The sequence below is a fragment of the Euprymna scolopes genome, chromosome 22, assembly GCF_053919585.1.
Source record: "Euprymna scolopes isolate OS-2025 chromosome 22, ASM5391958v1, whole genome shotgun sequence".
NCBI classification, from domain to species: Eukaryota; Metazoa; Mollusca; class Cephalopoda; order Sepiida; family Sepiolidae; genus Euprymna; species Euprymna scolopes.
The window spans coordinates 106,420,014-106,439,246 of record NC_136503.1 but is presented as its reverse complement, the minus strand read 5'-3'; positions in this window follow the sequence as shown (position 1 = coordinate 106,439,246).

Below are 19,233 nucleotides of genomic sequence, written 5' to 3'. Positions count from 1 at the left end.
CGGAATTCATATGGAACTCTCGCTCTCTCTCTCTCTCTCTCTCTCTCTCTCTCTCTCTCTCTCTCTCTCTCTCTCTCTCTCTCTCTCTCTCTCACACACACACACAAACAAACAAACACATACACATACACGCAATGGATTTTATACATATGTACGGATATTACTTACACACTTAAGTTTGAAATAAAACTTATTGGTCTCTCACGCTTAAGTTGTTTTATCACGCTTAAGTTGTTTTATCACGCTTAAGTTGTAAATAGAGTTCTTTTAGCATTCTTTATCTAGAAGCCTCTGCAGCTATTTCTTTTTCCAACCCGATAATTATTATATGTGGTTGGAGATTGTTACGCTGAAATGAAAAAAAAAACTAAAAAAAACACCGAAATAAACGAATACAGAATTGGCCCTTTTTAATATTGATCTGTTTTTGTTTCATCCGGGCAATTTATTGAGCTTGAGCGATTCACTTCAAACAAACAGATAACAGAAAGAAAAAAAAAACTAAAACAAAATTTCAGCTAAATCAAAAGTTTTCTCTGGCTTTGGTGCCGTATTTTTATTTCCGGTTAATTCCAGATATTTCCGGTTATTTCCGTTTAATTTCTAAACAAAGCGAACTAAACGTGTTAAACAAACAAAAGAATTTTTGTTTAGTATATTTTAAAAGTAACGTTAAATAAAAAATATATTTAATTAATAATATTCATTTTAATAAGTAACAAAGGAAATTTTTTTGTTGTTTTTTTCGAAACAAATCAAAGGTTTGTATGAGATATGAAGTGCTTTCAATAGGTTGCTAGACCTTTTCGCATGCGCACTTTTATTGATAGTCTACACATGAAACTCTAGTTCCCTTCGAAGTAATCTCCCCGGGCTGCAATACACTGTTTCTAATAACTTCTGAAAGGCCCCATAGAAGTCCTCTTGTGTGAGCGTGTCAATAACCTTTGCCACAACCTCTTTTTTTGGCTAGTCAACACCGGCTTTCATGAGGAATGGTACGTCTTCTGCAAATGATGTTACCTCAAATAACAACACATAGGTGGATACTCCACCAGACTAGGTGAATTCTTGTTCTGGAATTCAGAAAGATTGACAGACCAAAAAGAAAGATATACTTTAACATTTTAAAATAGTCTGTTGTTGAGGGGGAAATAATGCTTAATAACTCAGCGTTTGAGAGATAAGGGGGAACTTTAATGGAACATTCGAATATCTATGTATCTCATATAGAGATCAAGTTGTAGTCCCAGGAAAGGGGTCATTTGGTTTCTGAGAAATTCAACTGAAGTAAAATGAAACACGTGATATATATATACATTGAAAGATGAAACAGGAGCACACACACAGACACACACACAGACACACACACACACACATGAAACGATGAAATACACTATTTGTTGCTATCAACCCATTCTTTAATGTCTTGCTTTTTATTAAAACAATATATATGTGTGTGTGTGTGTGTGTGTGTGTGTGTGTGTGTGTGTGTGTGTGTGTGTGTGTGTGTGTAACTTCCTTCAGTTATAATCGAAACCGAAACAAAAACTTATGAAGAATTCTTGGTAAAATTATTTATTACAAGAAATGGAAGTACATAACAATTAAACGACAGTCACTCGGATGTAAGCGTGACACACAAAATAAATAACACACCCGCTATTCTATTAATATACTGATAATACGCAAAGTTATTGTATCTCTCATTATTAAGATCAAGGCTAAGAACCACGTTCTGGTATCAGAAAAAAAATGTCACGGGATTAGTTTTCTTCCTGGAATTCACGATCTTTGAGAAATTCACCTTCTTACAGGAACTTGTAAAAACCGACGCCAAAGATTATGAAAACGAAACGCCACTTTGTCAAATAATTTGTTGCAGTTTCCTGCCATCATTCACGTCTCGTTTCGTTAAAAAGAAACGTCTTTTAAATTCCTTGACGGCCATTTTGTTTTTGGGGTTAATAGCTTTGACCGAAAACGACAACTTGCACTTTTACTGTGTTTAAAATAAGTATCTATAAAATATGATTGTTTTATCACGTCCCAGTTTACATAAAACGGTTGCTTTGCGCGTAAACGTTTATGGGCAAAAGTGGTGAGAAGCGAATTAAAATAGTTGAGGTAAAAGGGGGAGGTCATCCTGTATTTCAGCGAAGAGACAGATGCAGCCTAAGATTGGGTACCGTTTCCACATCTGGAGATGTTCAGCTTTATTGACTCTTTCACGGCAAGAGTACAAAATCGCCTTCGAAATCTAGTGAGCGATGGCATATTCTGCAAAATATTTCTCACAAAGGAAACGTTACTAGTCTCTCTCTCTCTCTCTCTTTTTTTTTCTTTTTTACTCATGTTCACCCCTTACAAAGCATGGACGTGAGGGGGCTACTATTTTGGGGCCACGTCTGGGAAAGATTAACAAGATATTTGTTTATATTGCCTCTAAACTTCTGCATATCAGTACAGCAAGGGAAGCAGGCAGCCGGAAGGGAATTCCAAAGTCTAGTTGTTCGAGAGAATAAACTATTAGAATAAACTTTCTGGCATTTAGGGACAACAACAGTGAAGGGGTGAGATCTTATTGCTAAGCGGGTTTGTCAGGCATATGTACGTCGAGGGGGTACAAGTGAAACGAGTTCATCAGAACACATTCCATTAAAATATTTGTTAAACAGACACAGTGATACAATATCGCGGCGATGGGACAGGGGCTGGAGCTTAGTTGATCAAGTGGGGGTCATTGGATTAACAAGTCTTTTTTCGACTTTATCTATTCTTATTTTCATGGTGGGTGCTCAACTGTACTTCAATCTTTGACACCCCCGGCTAAAACACTCACAGAAAAAATTCTTTAACTTAAACCACTGTAAATAATTTTCCTTCTGGTATTTTTACATTAGTACGAGATGCTTCAATAAGTTTCTAGACTTCTTTTTTTTAACATTGTCGTCGACTCTTGAATATTCAGCATGTTATTGCTATACATCTTATAAAACGACTGATCATATTTTCATGATTTCAGGTTCAAAGGAACGACTACAGCAGGAATTGGAATACACTCTACTAAATCCTGATTGTCACAGCTAGTGAATTTCAAAAATGCAATCTGGACGTGACGTCACTTTAGAAGAACGATATGCAATAAAATTCTGTTTTAAACTTGAAAAAAAAAATGCCACAGAAACGTATGGAATGCTTCAGACTGCTTTTGGACCATCTTGCATGAATCGAGCATCTGTTTTTGAGTGGCATAAGAGATTTAAGGAAGGCAGGGAATCTGTGGGAGATGACGAACGGCATTGGAGGAGTAAGGAAGTCAAAACACAAGAGTTGATTGGCCAAATAAAGAATTTCATGGATAATGATCGTTGTGTTTCTATAGAGACAATAAGTGTACAGTTTGATATCAGTGTGGGAACTATACACACAATTATTCGCAAGAAACTGAAGATGCGGACGATTTGCGCAAAGTTTGTCTCAAGTGTGTTCCATCCTTGTCACAGACTATTTGACCAACATGTTTCTCACTCTTCCTGTAGTCCAGATCTTGCTCCCTGTGATTTTGATTATTCCCTAAGCTCTAGGAAAATCTTAGAGGCTGTTGTTATGAGACAAATAAAGAAACGATAGAGGCTGTGACAAGGGTTATTGACACGCTCACAAAAAAAGAACTTATTAGGACTTTCAAGAAGTTGTTGGAACGGTACAACAAGTGCATTGCAGCCGGAGGAGATTACTTCGAAGGGAACTAGAATTTCATGTTTGTGCTATCAATAAAACTTTCCATACGAAAAAAGTCTGGAAACCTATTGAACCTATCGTCGGCATCTAAAAATTTGCTAATGTGACGTAGTCGTGACGTAATCATGAAGTAAGCAGTTTCTACTATGAACGAAGTCGGTTGAATTATGTCCCAAGTCATCTACACAATACGAAGTAAATCTACTCGAATTGATATTTAGAATTAAAACTTGTTTTAAGATTAGGTAACTACTAACTTGGGATTAGGATTAATTTAGGTTTAGATATGAGTAAGTTTAGGGTTAGTGTTAGAGTTGGGGTTAGATTAGTGTTTGTTTAAGGTTTTCCGATGCCTCCGTTCAGTCTCGAAAGACAATGGATACCCTCTGTAAGTCTGACTGCGGGTAAAATTGTGAGGCAAATGTTGCGCAATCTCTAACCACACCTCTACTTGATCGGCCTTTCTTGAGTCTAGTGGCAAGGAGAAGTCCAGAACGACTGGAAACAATGCCGAAATAAGCGAAGAGCAAATACAGTATCTGACTGTTAGTAATGTTGCTTAACTTCGGTAACCTAACGGAAACCGGTGTATCAAGGAAATTTTAAGATCAGGTTAAGGTGTATAAACATGGGGTTAGGTTATGTTAGGGTTAATTTAAGTTTAGCTATGGTAAGTTTAGGGTTACTTTGAGGTTAGGTTAGTTTTAGTTTAGGTTTTTGTAAGTCTAAATTTAGGGTTAGTGCTAGTTTAGAGTAAGATTATGATTAATTTAGATTTAGATAAAAGTAAATTTATGGTAAGGGTTAGATTAGGCTTAGCTTAGTTCTCGTTTAGAGTTAGTTTAGGGTTAGTTTATGGTTATGTTAGAGTTAAGATTGGGTTAGGTCTATGTTAGGGTTGTGCTTAGGTTAAGGTTTATTTTAGCTTAGGTAAATGCAAGATTAGAGTTAGTTTAAAGTTAGGATAGGGTTAGTTTAGGGTTAGTTTAAGGTTATGTTAGAGGTAGCGTTGGGTTAGGTCTAGATAAGGGTTAGAGTTAAGTTCGGCTTAATTTAAGTTATGGTTAGGATTAGGGTAAGATTAAACAAAAAACATGTCTATTTATATTGTGCATATTATTCATTACCATTCGTCAGCTTGGAGAACATTCGGTGAAATTCGGAATTGATGATAAAAGTATTGAAATTTTATTGTGTGCCTATTCCTCTCCCCCCCCCCAAAAAAAAAACTCTTTTTCCTATGTCTACCTCAGGAAGAGCGAAACTTCTGTGAGCAGCATTTCTTTCCAAGTACTGTTTGTGGAACACCATAGCACGATAGTGCTTTCCAACTTACTAGAACATGATCGGTTTCAAGTCCAATGTTAACAAATTCTTGTTGAGCTGTCCACTAAAATAATCAAATTCTGTCCAGATTTAACCATCGTCACCAATGCTTACGGTGTTGTCTCACGGTCCACCTTGCAAACTCATTAACGCTTATTCTCGAGTGGTCTTCAGAACTTGATAAGCGTTGATTCTTTAGTACATAAAAACCTACAGTATGCCCCCATACAAAGAAATGCATAAATAACGCCGACATGTTGCTCTCTTGACATATTTAATACTTTAGGTTAGACACAAGGTCAGGGTGTTTGAAAGGTCAACATACTAATAAAAGTGCAATGTAGATCCCTTTGAGGTTCATCTGTAAGAGTACCTCGGATGACTAGCAATCAACTAGCCTCTTCTCAAAAGATAGTAAGTCTGGGATGGTGGATATCCTAAAAATGAACAGAATTATAGTCCAAGCTGACAACAACAATTTCTCTCTTTGAGCTCGTTTGATAGATTTTTACACCGCCTGCTAAACTAGTTTTCCTTAAGTAAAAGTTTTCTCTTCAAAATTCTCAGCGAACTTAGTTACAAATATCTTATCCTTAGTCTTACGATCCAGCAGAATTATGGAGCTAAGACATCAGAATTAAGAGGGAAGAAGCCACTTAGCTCTTATACTCCTGTCTTCTTCCCTCGCCCCTCCCTTTATTTGCCGATCTCTTTTTCTTTTTCCTTGTCTCTCTATCTCCGGTCCTCCAGAGCAGTATTAAACCAAGATCACCCTCTTGCAAAATCGCCTGTTTCTTTCGTTTATCTTGATCCTGGATATGACCTGCGGACTTTGGGGAATGTGAAGTCACCATTTAATTACCATTGCTCCCAGGTCTACTCTAACCTGGAGTGGTAGTATCTGTTAGGGTCCCAACTATGGGTTAAACAGAAACCGACTTGAAAAAAAAAAACAAATATATTCTATTAAAAAGTTTTTCTTCAAAATAACTGGATTTGGCATTAAATAACCTGAAAAGGATTGATATGCCGGAAAACAAAAACAGCCAACCAACTCTTTTTCTCTCGGACTAATTATCGATGACGTACCTCTATTGGTATACTAACATAATAATATATATTAGTGACTCTATCCCAATGGCGATTAAGTTAGCTAGTGCGAATTTTAACAAGGGTCACATTTAGTGCATGTCACGATAACCTTGATCTGCAAAATGAATCGTTCCCAGAAACGAGTGACGTAAAGTTGAGACAAGGGACAGCATGGTAAAACAGATGTAGAAAATTAATAATCTCAGCAAACGTTACCGATACATTTGTCCGCGTGCGTCTCTCATTTCAGTTCGTTTAGAAGTAAATAATAAGTTAAGATAACATTAGTCTCTCTCTCTTTCTCTCTCTCTCTCTCTCTCTCTCTCTCTCTTTCCCATGTCAATTGTCTGTAAATAAAACTATTTATGAAAACTTTCAGCAAACGTCTTCTTGTATCATTAAATTTGTTCTGAAAAGTAAGCTTATTTCTTATTGCATTTCCAATCCTCTCGCAAAGCTTTCATGAAATACCCTCGTTTATCTGAAATCATTATCAATAATTTCTCCCACTCTTTATCTGTGCCTAAACCTAAACGTAGATTCCATGAAAAAAACTTCTGTGGAACTCTCCTCTGTTTGCCACCTTTTCAGGCGACTACAATATAGTTGTCTTCAAGTCTGATGTAGAAAAATTTTTAGGAGGCGTCCCTTAAGTAATCGAATTTACCAAATTGCCACTGCTAACGATTACTATGACATTGTCTCACTGACTACCGTACACTCTTAAACTCTTATCCTCGAGTGGCCGCCGGGCCCTGATAAGAGGTGACTCCTTTGTACAGTCATTATTATCCAAAGTGTTTTCTTTTTTTTTGTTGTTTTTTTTTTTGTTTTTGTTTTTTTATCACTGTCTTATGATAATTCTACTTCAGTTGGACGTGAAAATTTTCAATAAATCTAACACTCTTGACCCCACAAGAGCAGACGTTCAGACGTTCATATATATATATATATATATATATATATATATATATATATATATATATATATTATTATTATTATTATTATTATTATTATTATTATTATTATTACTATTAAAAAATAATAGACCAAAGGTATAAAAGACCAAAGTTTCTTTTAATGCTTGAATACTTTAAAAGTGCTTGAAGTCTTGCAGATATATGATACTCGATAGGTGTATTTACCTGTAGATCTATATAAATATAGAGGATAAAAGATCAATAATTTGGAAATTATAAATCAGCTTCAAAAGGGGAAACAAAGCAAAATCGGTGTAAGTGTACGATCGTTTCGGAAACGATATCCGTTTATTTATTTAATATTGACAAATAAAATGTTTTGGAATACTGTCTCCTCATTAGCATAAAAAGGGAGAAGGAAAACACCAACCAGTAAAAACAACAGGGAATACATTGAATAATGAAGGTTTTAATATCATAAGAAATACTTGCTGACGACAAATTTAACTGTGATATTCGTTCACACCGGACCTGAACACACCTAGAAATCAACTTTATAATGATTCGGCCACTATACTAACTCCAATACGCTTTCCTTTTGTGCTTTTTTAACAATCATTGATTATATATATATATATATATATATATATATATATATATATATATATATATATATATATATAGTCTTTGAAGTTTTTACCATTTAAAACTATACAAAAAAACATTTTTTATCATTCGTTAGAAAACCATCTAGTCAGCAAGTTATTTAATCACCTGCAATCACTGCATCAACTCGTTCTCGAATTTACTATAGTACAAATAATTTATTTTTCAAGGGATCATCAGTTGTTTACCATGAAACACTATTTCGGGGATTTATATATATATATATATATATATATATATATATATATATATATATATATATGTGTGTGTGTGTGTGTGTGTGTATATACACACACACATATATGTATATATATATACATATATGTGTGTGTATATATATATACACACACACACATATGTATATATATACATATATGTGTGTGTGTATATATACTTTTAACAACATGCCAAGAAAGAGATGGACTAAAATAAGAAATAACTTTAAAAAATAGGGGGGGAAGGAATATCTGCCTCGATACAAAAATGCTCGTTTATTTTGGTATCTTTACCCCCCCCTCCACCCGCATTATTTTGCTGATGAGAAGACTTACTTTGAATATAAAAACTATTTTTATAAAATTATTGTTATTGACTTATTTCATTAAAACATCGTTTCCGAAACGATCATACAAACTATTGATTTTGTTTGTTTTTTTTTTCTTTTGAAACTGATTTTCAATTAAAAGATTTTGAATCATTTTACTCAATATTAAAATATATCTAGGATATCCATACCTATCGAGCTTATTACATTACAGCGTGCACTGTTTTTTTCTTTTAATAGTATTAGTTTATTTGCCAAGAAAGCCAACAAGCCGGAAGTCCAAAACTCTAGTTTCGCCCTTATTCGGGCTCATCAGTTAAACACACCCGCGCTCAGGATCTGCCACCCGAGTACTCTACCAACTAAGCAAACACGCCACATACGCAAGAATGTCTATTAACTCACGCAGAACAAACAACCCGCGGCACAGATCCGACAGTGTAAAGAACCTACCTCATATCGAACAAGGGACGAGGTATCAAACCAGCTTTAACCCAAGCCGACGTCACACCAGAAGGAGTTACTCGAAAGGAGTATCTGTGACGTGAGCTGCGACGTTGGTTCGGCTGTGGAAAATTAATATATATATATATATATATATATATATATATATATATATATATATATATATATATATAAGTGAAGGTGTCTGTGGATCTGTTTTCGACCAGAGATTTGGCGGTTAAAGGGTCAAAGTTCAACGATCTCTCCTTTGAGAACTCTACCAAATTCCTCCGACAATTTTGGGTCTAAACACTTGAAATTTTAGATAAAGGTTCAATAGACATGGATCTTACTTAATAACTCGATTTGAGGCCCAAACAATAAATGTTAAGGGGTAATAATAGGGGTCAAATTAAAAAAAACTGACATCTGCGATCTCTACCAAATTACTCAGATAAATTACTCATAAATAAGTCAATAACAAGCGTAAAAGACTGTATGATTTAATTTAAAAGACTACTGGAATCCTGTAGTTCTTGTAATTTTCATTTTTAAGATGTTATTAATTAAGGATTAAATAAGATACAGTTCAGAGACTCATGTTGTTTATCAAGAAGATTTTAGTATTAGTTGTGAATATATCATAGCACTTTATTATTGACTAAATTTTTTTCATCGGAATACTTACAAACGAGTATAGAGAGGGAAAAAACGTGTAAAGCTAGCAACAAAATGGCGTGGTTGCTTACAAACAATCTTTTCTTGTGGCAAACAGGTAACGTAGCCGAATTTAACGCGCATCTTCTGTCTAAAACCGAAGATATATTTAGAAGGTACCACAACACCTATTATAAATTAGAATAATAAATTATAAATTCAATTCCTAGATTTTGCATTGATTTACTAGCTGTTCAACGCAGCTTTGCTCGAGCACTATGTACCCTTAATAACTTTATGTCCATATATATATATATATATATATATATATATATATATATATATAAGATTAAGGGTGGTGGTGTTTGATCAACACTGCTGGGGAGCCATGATGTAATACACTGTTTTGTTTTTAAATCCCCGAAACAGTGTTTCATGGTAAACAACTGATGATCCCTTAAAAAATATAAAAATTGGTATTATAGTAAATTTGAGAGTTGATGCAGTGATTGCAGGTGATTAAATGACTTACTGACTAGATGTTTTTTTTAATGAATGATAAAAAATAATTTTTTGTGTGGTTTCAAATGTTAAAAACTTCAAAGACTATATATATATATTAAAAAGTTTGACACATGTTTCGGTAGCTTACATCTAAATTTCAAGTCTTTAGACCCAAAATTGGCGGAGGAGTTTTATAGAGTCTGCAAAGATCAACTCTTTCAACTTTGACGCCTTGGAAGCCAAAATGTCGCTCAGAAACTTATTACAAAGCTTGCTGCATGTCTGAATACACTTTATGTAAAATTTCAAATGTTTAGAACCAAAATTGGCTGAATAGTTTGCTAGACCAAGCAAAGTAAAATTTTTGGAACTTTGACCCCTTGACAGTCAAATTTTCGCCCAAAAATCCGACTAAAATCTTGCCTTATGTCTGAATACACTTTATGTAAAATTTCAAATGTTTAGACCAAAAATCGGCTGCGTAATTTGATAAAGACCGCAGAGGTCAATTTTTTTAAAAATTTAACCCTAATTCTGACCCCTTAACATTTATCGTTTTGGACTCAAATAAAAGAAAAAAAAGTTTGATACATGTACAAGGAATCTAAATCTAAAATTTCAAGTGTTTAGACCCAAAATTGGCGAAGAAGTTTGGTAGAATTTTCAAACGTTGAACTTTGATCCCTTGACAGCCACATTTCTGGCCAAAATCCGATTAAAAAGATTTTCCCAAATCTCAATACCCCCTTATGTCAAATCTCAAGTATGTAGACTGAAAATTGACTGAGTAGTTTGGTAGATAAATGTACATGTACACACACACACACACACACACACACATACACACACGCACTTTCAATTTTATAGATATACTAGCATGGGTGCTCGGCCTTGCCCGGATGTTTGGAGGTGTATGCCTAGCACAAAAAAAAAACAAAAAAACGGTCAATTTTTTAAACTTTGACCCGTATTATGACCCCTTAGCATTTATTGTTTTGGGTTCAAATTAAGTTATTAATTTAGATCCATGTCCAAGGAACCTATATCTAAAATTTCAAGTGTTTAGACCCCCAATTGTCGGAGGAGTTTGGTAGAGTTCTCAAAGGTCAAATCGTTAAACTTTGGCCCCTTAACAGCCAAATTTCTGACTGAAAACCGATCACGTAAATTTTCCCAAATCTCAGTATTCTGTGTATCAAATTTCGAGTCTGTAGACTAAAGATTGACAGAGGTATTGCGTAGGGAAATGTATACAGACACACAGACAGACACGTTCACTTTTATAGATATATAGAAGACTAGCATTTCAGCTCGGCGTTGCCCTGGTGTTTGGAGGTGTACGTTTGTGGAGCAAAAAAAAAAGTGGTAGTAAGAAGGCAGGCTCGAACCCGTACCGTAAAGGAGGAAAAGAATGGGGAAAAACCCTGATCTCTTTGCTGTTACGACCACCGTCAACACGGAAGTGACGTATATTTAAATTAATGCTAGACAATCGAAAAAAGAGGGAATGACTTTCGAAAATATCGGTGAAAAGGCGACCCCTCCATGTAGAAAAGTGCTCAGTTTAGGGTGAAGAAATTCATTTTTTTAGCCAATTTTTCGTTATTTGTCGTCAGAAGGGTCGAACTTCAAAACGATACTGATCTTGTGAAAATCCGTCGCCTCTGTCGACAGCTTTAGGCAGACATATGAACATACATGCATACATTTATATATTGGTAGCTCAAATTTTCGACCCAAACCGATTAAAAAGCTTGCCCTATCTCTGAATACCTTTTATGTCAAATTTCAAATGTTTAGACCAGAAATTGTCTGAATAATTTGGTAGAGACCGCAGAGGTCATATTTTTTTAACTTTGACCGCTATTATGACCCCTTAACATTTATTGGTTTGGGCTCACACCAAGTTATTAAGTTAGATCCATGTCCAAGGAACCTATATCTAAAATTTCAAGTGTTTATACCCAAAATTGTCGGAAAAATTTGGTAGAGTTCTCAAATGTCAAATCTTTGAACTTTGACCCCTTAACAGACAAATTTCTGGCCGAAAATGGATTACAAAAATTTTCACAACTCTCGGTACCCTGTATATCGAATTTCGAGTCTGTAGACGGAGAATTGACAGAGTTATTGTGTCGGGAATAGACACAGACAGACAGACACACACACACACACTTTCACTTTAATAGATATATAGAAAGATTTATCAATAATGATAAACAAAGTAAATATTTTAGTCTTAACGTTTTTATTTCCTTAGCAATTTTTTTATTTACTAAACGTTTATATGCCGCCTCTCAGAGAGTTCACAGTTGATTATTATAAGATTTAAAATGCTCTAAATAAGTTTTTTAATATTATTTTGCTGAAACCAACTTGGCATTGCTGTTGTCTGGTCATCGGCTTTTGCTGAGATAACCTGTTTTATTGCATGTTTTCGCTTTGACCCAAGTAAAATATAGATGAAAACATCATAATTAGTTTTCACTTGTCTCATAACGATAGGCTTTAAGGTTTTCCTTGAGCTTAGGGAATAACCAAAAGTTACAGGGAGCAAGTTCTAGACTATAGGGAGGCTGGGGGACTGTCTTTATGCCCATCTTGGTTAAATAGTGTGTGATTTTCTCTGGGCATCATTGGGAAAAACTTCGCGCAAATCGTTCACATCTTCAATTCCTCACGAATAATTGTGTGTACAGTTCCCACACTGACATCAAACTGTGCACTTATTGTCTCTGTAGACACACGACGATCCTTATGCATGAAATTCTTTATTTGACCAATCAACTCAGTGTTCTGACTTCCTTACTCCTCCCACACCTCTCATAATCCATAACTCCCTGCCTTCCTTGAATCCTTTATGCTACTCAAAAACTGATGTTCGTTTCATGCAAGTTAGTCCAAAAGCAATCTGAAGCATTCCATACGCTTCTGTGAAAGTTTTTCCAAATTTAAAACAGAATTTTATTGAATATCGTTCTTCTAAATGTTTCTCGCGTCCAGATTGCATTTTTTTAAATTCACCAGTTGTGACAATCAAGCTTTAGTAGGATGTATTCCAATTCCTGCTGTAGCTGTTCATTTGAACCTGAAATAATAAAAATTGGTCAGTCATCTCATAAGATGCATAGCAATAACAAATCGAATTTTCAAGATTATACGACAATTTTAAATGCCTAAATAAAAAAAAATCTGGAAACTTATTGAAAGGACCTCGTATATAATAGTCGGCTAAATTTTCGCTGGAATACTTACCAACGAGCAGAGAAACGGAAGAAAAGACGTTTAAGAATTGTAAGCATTCTTTTCTAAACGTAGCAAACTGGTAACGTAGACGAATTTAATACTCGTGTCTTCAATCTCAAAACCGAAGAAGACTATCCAAGAACCAAGTGCAGCACGTCTCATACACCCCTACTTCTCGTTCAGCGAGAATTGACGAGACTAGAGTGGACATATAACGCGTCAAATCCTGGTAACAAACAAAAGGCCTATCGTCATGTCCTGATAAGTTCAACAATTCCAAGTTATCGAATTTTCTCAGCAGCTCAGCTAATTGCCTCTTTCCTTTTATTTTCCTCTTTGTTTTTTAATCTCTTTGTTTATAGTTTATGCCACCTTGAACATTAGAAAACGTGTCGCTATTCAAACCCACTCTAACATCTTTTGTATTCACCGAAACTTTTATTGCTTTGCGTATCTCTTTTTTATTATTCGAATTGGATACGGCTATTATCCACTTCATAATTGCCATCTTCCATCGAACTTGTCAAAACAAGTACGTCCAAAGATGGAGTACTGCTGCCACATCTGGGCATGAGCTGCTAAAAACAGCCTATCCTGCATTGACAGAGTACAAAATAGACTTCGTGGCCTAGTGGGGGATGCCCTTTTCTCTTCCCTGCAACCTCTCTCCCACAGAAGAGACGTTGCGAGCATGTCGTTGATTTATCGTTATTTCAATGGGAAGTGCTCTTCTGAGCTCCAATCTCTGGTCCCCTCTCGCCAATCTTTCACGAGAAACACCCCTCTAGCTGAAACCACTGTCAGTAATTTTCCCCACTCTTTATCTGTGCCTAAATCAAAACGTAGATTCCATAAGCAAAGCTTCTTTCTTAGAAGCGCACGCATGTGGAACTCTCTTCCGTTTGCCTGTTTCCCATCTGACTACAACTTGGATGTCTTCAAGTCCAACATAAACAAATTCCTGATACACCGCCCCCTTAAGTAAGACACTTTATCAAATCTCCATTACTAACGATTACTACGGTATTGTCCCATCGATTACTGTATACGCAATAACCCTTATCCCTGAGTGGCCTCCGGGCCTTGATAAGTGGTGACTTCCATGTAAAAAAAAACAAAACAAAAAGAAACAAAGATTCATACGTACTGTTTCAGTAAGTGTTTATGACTTGTTTGTTCGCGTGAATTTTCATCTCGCCTGAATAATGATATACCACGACTAGAATGAAACAAGTCGCCGTCTATACAATCCGGTTGGCTGGAAACGTATCTTTGCATAAATAGGGAGAAATGCCTTGAAACTTCCACACTTACATTGAAAGCCTTTGCGGATATATAAGCTAACAGGGAACCCTCCATTTTTTTTTCTTCTGTTGTGCCATTGCGGGATTTCAATTGCGGTGCATAGCGATAACGCTGGATCCGGTCATGCGCAGAGGGCATTTCCGTTATGAATAAAAACGAAAAAAAAAAAAAAATGATATAAAATGCGTTTGTTTGCGATTTCCTTTTTCTTTTTTTTTTTTTTTTTTTTCGTTTAAAGATGAAAGTACGGCGAAAAAGTCATAAAAATCACGGGGAAAGATATGTAAACTTATGTAGCAGATAACGTGACAGAGAAACCTGAATTCTCACCGGAAGTCTCGCGTTTGATAAGAAAGAAAGGGCGAAAGGAGATGAAAGGAAGTTCCCGTGGTGACATAGGGACATGGGTCTGATGGATTTGAGAAATTCTAATAAACGACTTTCCTCTATTTTCTTTATGTGCTCACACAAACAATGAACATACATTATTTCATACTCGAGGGGGTGAGGGTTCATACCATTCATAACATTCATGACATAGTGCGAAGTATGGTGTTCATTATTTTTCTCTCGTTTTATTGTCTCCCTTATCTTTGTAAATGTAATAATGGAAACAGTTTAAAAAAAACAAAAACAATTCCATGATTTGCTCTGGGAAGAATATTATTCTTTATCTTTGTAAATGTAATAATGAAAAAAAAAACTCCATGATTTGCTCATATTGTCGGGATTTATATCTATACCTATACTCCTATAATTTTTTTGTGTGTATATTGACATTAATATTAATAATCCTCTTTTCTATTTATTTAAAACGTTAAAAAAATAACTCGTCAGCCACCACCGAGAATCAAAACCAAAACGTTTAGCTCACGATTTACACTTTCCTTTGACGTTAATACCTGAGCTATGAAGACATGTTTACTGCAAGGCTAAAAATTAAAACAGGAAGAATAGCTATTACGTCACGCATGCATATTCGTAATACCGTCGTTCGACTTTCACCTGGCATATTCCATTATTTTTTTTTTAATTTTCACACTTTTGCACCGATTTTGCCCGGCTAAAACCGAAATATGAAGTTTCGCATGGATTCGATTACTCTATATTAAGTTTCATGTATGCAGACCAAAAACTGACAGAGGAGTTTGGTAGGCAGAATTTTTAAACAAATATATATATACGCATACATAAATATATATAGAAAGAGGTTTGTGTTTACTATAAACTTTTTACGCAAATATTGCGCAAGTATAAATCATGTAGAATATCTACATGAATATAATTACATGTAAGAGTTAACTAAAGATGATCATCCCATAAGAAAACAAAACAAAAATAAACTAATAGGGAATTGATTAAAATGAATATTTAAAAGAATATGCAATTCCACGTGCCATATATAACAAAGTTGTATTTTCTTTTTAAATAAACAGAAAAAGGGTTCGCCTTTTTTCTTCTTGGCCTTCGGGCCAAGGCTTTTTTTTTCTGTTATCAAAGTGTAGTATCTGTTTCGGCAGATACTGCGATCAAAGTTATAATTAGAGGCAACCTCACATATGAGAACATTGCTCTTGAGCAATTAGTTTTATTCAATGTAGGGGAACCCTTCATACCAATTGTCACTATCAAGTTCCTTCTCGCTCTCCACATTAAAAAACGGCCTTGTGCCTAATTTGCTAAACGGGCAAGCAAATAAATAACTAAATAAATAGAAAAGGGGTTTTTAACATGAATATCAATGCACACAAAACAAATTTATAGGAGTATAGAAGATAGATATTATGAAATAGATGTTAAGAGGACGTTGCATATGCATCTGGTTTTGAAACCGATTTCTCGCATCCATGTCCGTCTCCTTCTTCCTTCGTACACATGACGTAGAGGAAGCTGTGAGTTTACTATTTTTGTGTTTTATCAGTGATCTGCGCACGCACGAACTGACCTGAGTTGACATTTTTGGTTGAAAATGTACGGAAATAAATTGTTTCGACTGAATTAATTATCCATGTTTTTCCTCTAAAAATATCGGCCGAAACGAACGAGATTATTCTTGACTCAAGTCGTGAAATTTAATTTTCACCGCTCTCATTCCTCTGTCATTATGTACGGATATAGAAGCACAATATATATATATATATATATATATATATATATATATATATATATATATATATATATATATATATATATTTATTTATTTATTTATATATATATATATTTATTTATATATATATATATTTATTTATATATATATATTTATTTATATTTATATATATTTATATATATATATATACATATATGCTGAGAGAAAAGTAGGTGCTTAGCACTTTGAATCGGTTTATGTATCAGTTATATTAATGCAATTCTATATTATAACTATAACCTCAACCCTAACCCTAACCCATACCTGTCCATCTAGTTTTGAGTCTCTCTCTCTCTCTCTCTCTCTCTCTCTATATATATATATATATATATATATATATATATATATATATATATATATACATATATATTTAGTAGAAATGGTAATTAATAAAAAATGAAGAATTGAAAGAAAGAAACCCTTCTTTGAAAATGCTTTAAAGAAATCTGGATATCCCAACACTAATATCACATACTTGGGCCATAATAAACCCAATAATACAAATAGGAATAACAGACCACGCAAAGTCCTCTGGCTTAACCCTCCCTATAATAATATGATAAAAACTAAATTAGTTAAAAAAAATCTTCATGCTTCTTAACCATCACTTCCCCCATAGCAATATCCTGCATAAAATTTTTAATAAGAACACTATTAAGCTTAGCTACAGTTGCACTGCTAATCTAGAAAATAAAATAAAAAACACAACAAAATACTAAATAATCACAACTATAATAACAATAGTCAAAATAATTGTAACTGCCTTAACAAAGCCCAATGCCCGCTCCAACAAAATTGTCTCTCAGCTAACGTGGTTTACAAAGCAACTATTGCTCCTGCTGAAGACCCACAAAACAAAAAATTCTACATTGGCCTCTCAAGCACTGCGTTCAAAGACAGATTTAGAATGCACAAATGCTCCCTAAATAACCCCAACCACCCCAATAGTACTTCACTAACTAACCACTATCTACTACTTACCCGTAACAACCTCACTCCAATTATTAGCTGGGAAATTCTGAACAGATCTAGTACCTGTAAATCACTAAACTCCCCATGTTACTTATGCTAACTGAAAAATTACTGATTACTAATTTTAGAGATAGAGACAAACTTTTAAATAAAAAAACCGAAACCTCACTTAATTGCAAACATTATAAATCCCACCCCTTAAATAACTTCTCTTCCTTCTAACAATACCTATAACCCACCCCTAAAATATAATACTATACCGTTTGCACACCAATAACGTAATTGGCCAATTATAGGAAACGCCCAACTCACTTGATCCTTAATTACACCCCCCTACTTCCAACCGTAACTGTATATACCCCCATTAATTCTAAAAGAATCCCATCACAGAACCTCCACCCATTTATCCTCACCACTTTTTAACTGTATCTTTCTTTGCCTAACTCACTCCTGTATCTTTCTTTGCCTAACTAACTCCTCATTTCATTATTTAAAACCTAAATCCCAACCCTTATCACATCTTAATCCTCCTTCCCCCCCCCATAACATCACGCAAGCACTGGCTTTAATTACCACACCGCATTTTACACCTCACTTCTCTATAAATCGGTTTCCACTTTCTCTTCTTTACACCGCCTCCTTCTCACACAAAAGTTTGCCCTCCGCCACAATACCTTCAAATCCCTCCTAACTTTACCCCCTAAGCCCCTTAAGTATCAGTCCCTTAACATGAATACTATACACTCATATATGACCCCGTATCCCTATCTGCCACACATTTACAACGCATAACTTCCAGTAATATGTTTATCCTTATAATCTGCCAATCACTCAAAGTTCTCGCCTCATAGTTTCTTATTGGCTAATTTGATTGCTAGGTCTTGATTTCTAATGTTTTAGTTACGTCTTTATCACACTTGGTATCATCTGACTTGCTCTTCTGTCTATTATTTACTTGTTAACAACTAATTATCTATTTACCATCTACATTATTTACCTTCCATCTACATATATTATATTTTTTCTTTTATATTTACCTCTCACTAATTCTCTCTTTAATTATTATCTTTTGGATCCGAAGCTTATATATATATATATATTTATGTATTTGTGTATGTATATATACTCATGCATGCGCTCTTCCCAAATTACTGTGTGTGCGTATGTATACATGTGTATTTGTGTGTGTATTTGTGTGTGTGTGTTATTTACTTATCATAAACATTTCCTTAATTATTTTTATTAATTTATTATATGATTAACTTACTGATATTCTTACCTATTTTTATATTATCAAAATAAACCTGTAAGGTATAATTCTTTAATTTATCCTCCTATTTTCCCTTCTCTCTTTCTTTCTTTCTTTCACTTACAGTGTCCGACAATTCAAAAAATTAACAAATAAAAAAAAATATATATGATTCAATCCCCCCCGCCTACCACTCTCACTATCACTTTAAACCCCGTATGCAACCTGTCTTTTTCCTCCTCCCACCACACCACGTTCCACCACACCACGCCGGCCAATACTGACTTTGCAACCTGTTTCCATGGTGATCTGTTAAATTAACTGCTAACTGCTACTTAAACTTAAGCTGTTATAAACTACAACAGCGTCTATAATAATACATAATTAATATTTAATAATAACCCCCCTCTCATTATAT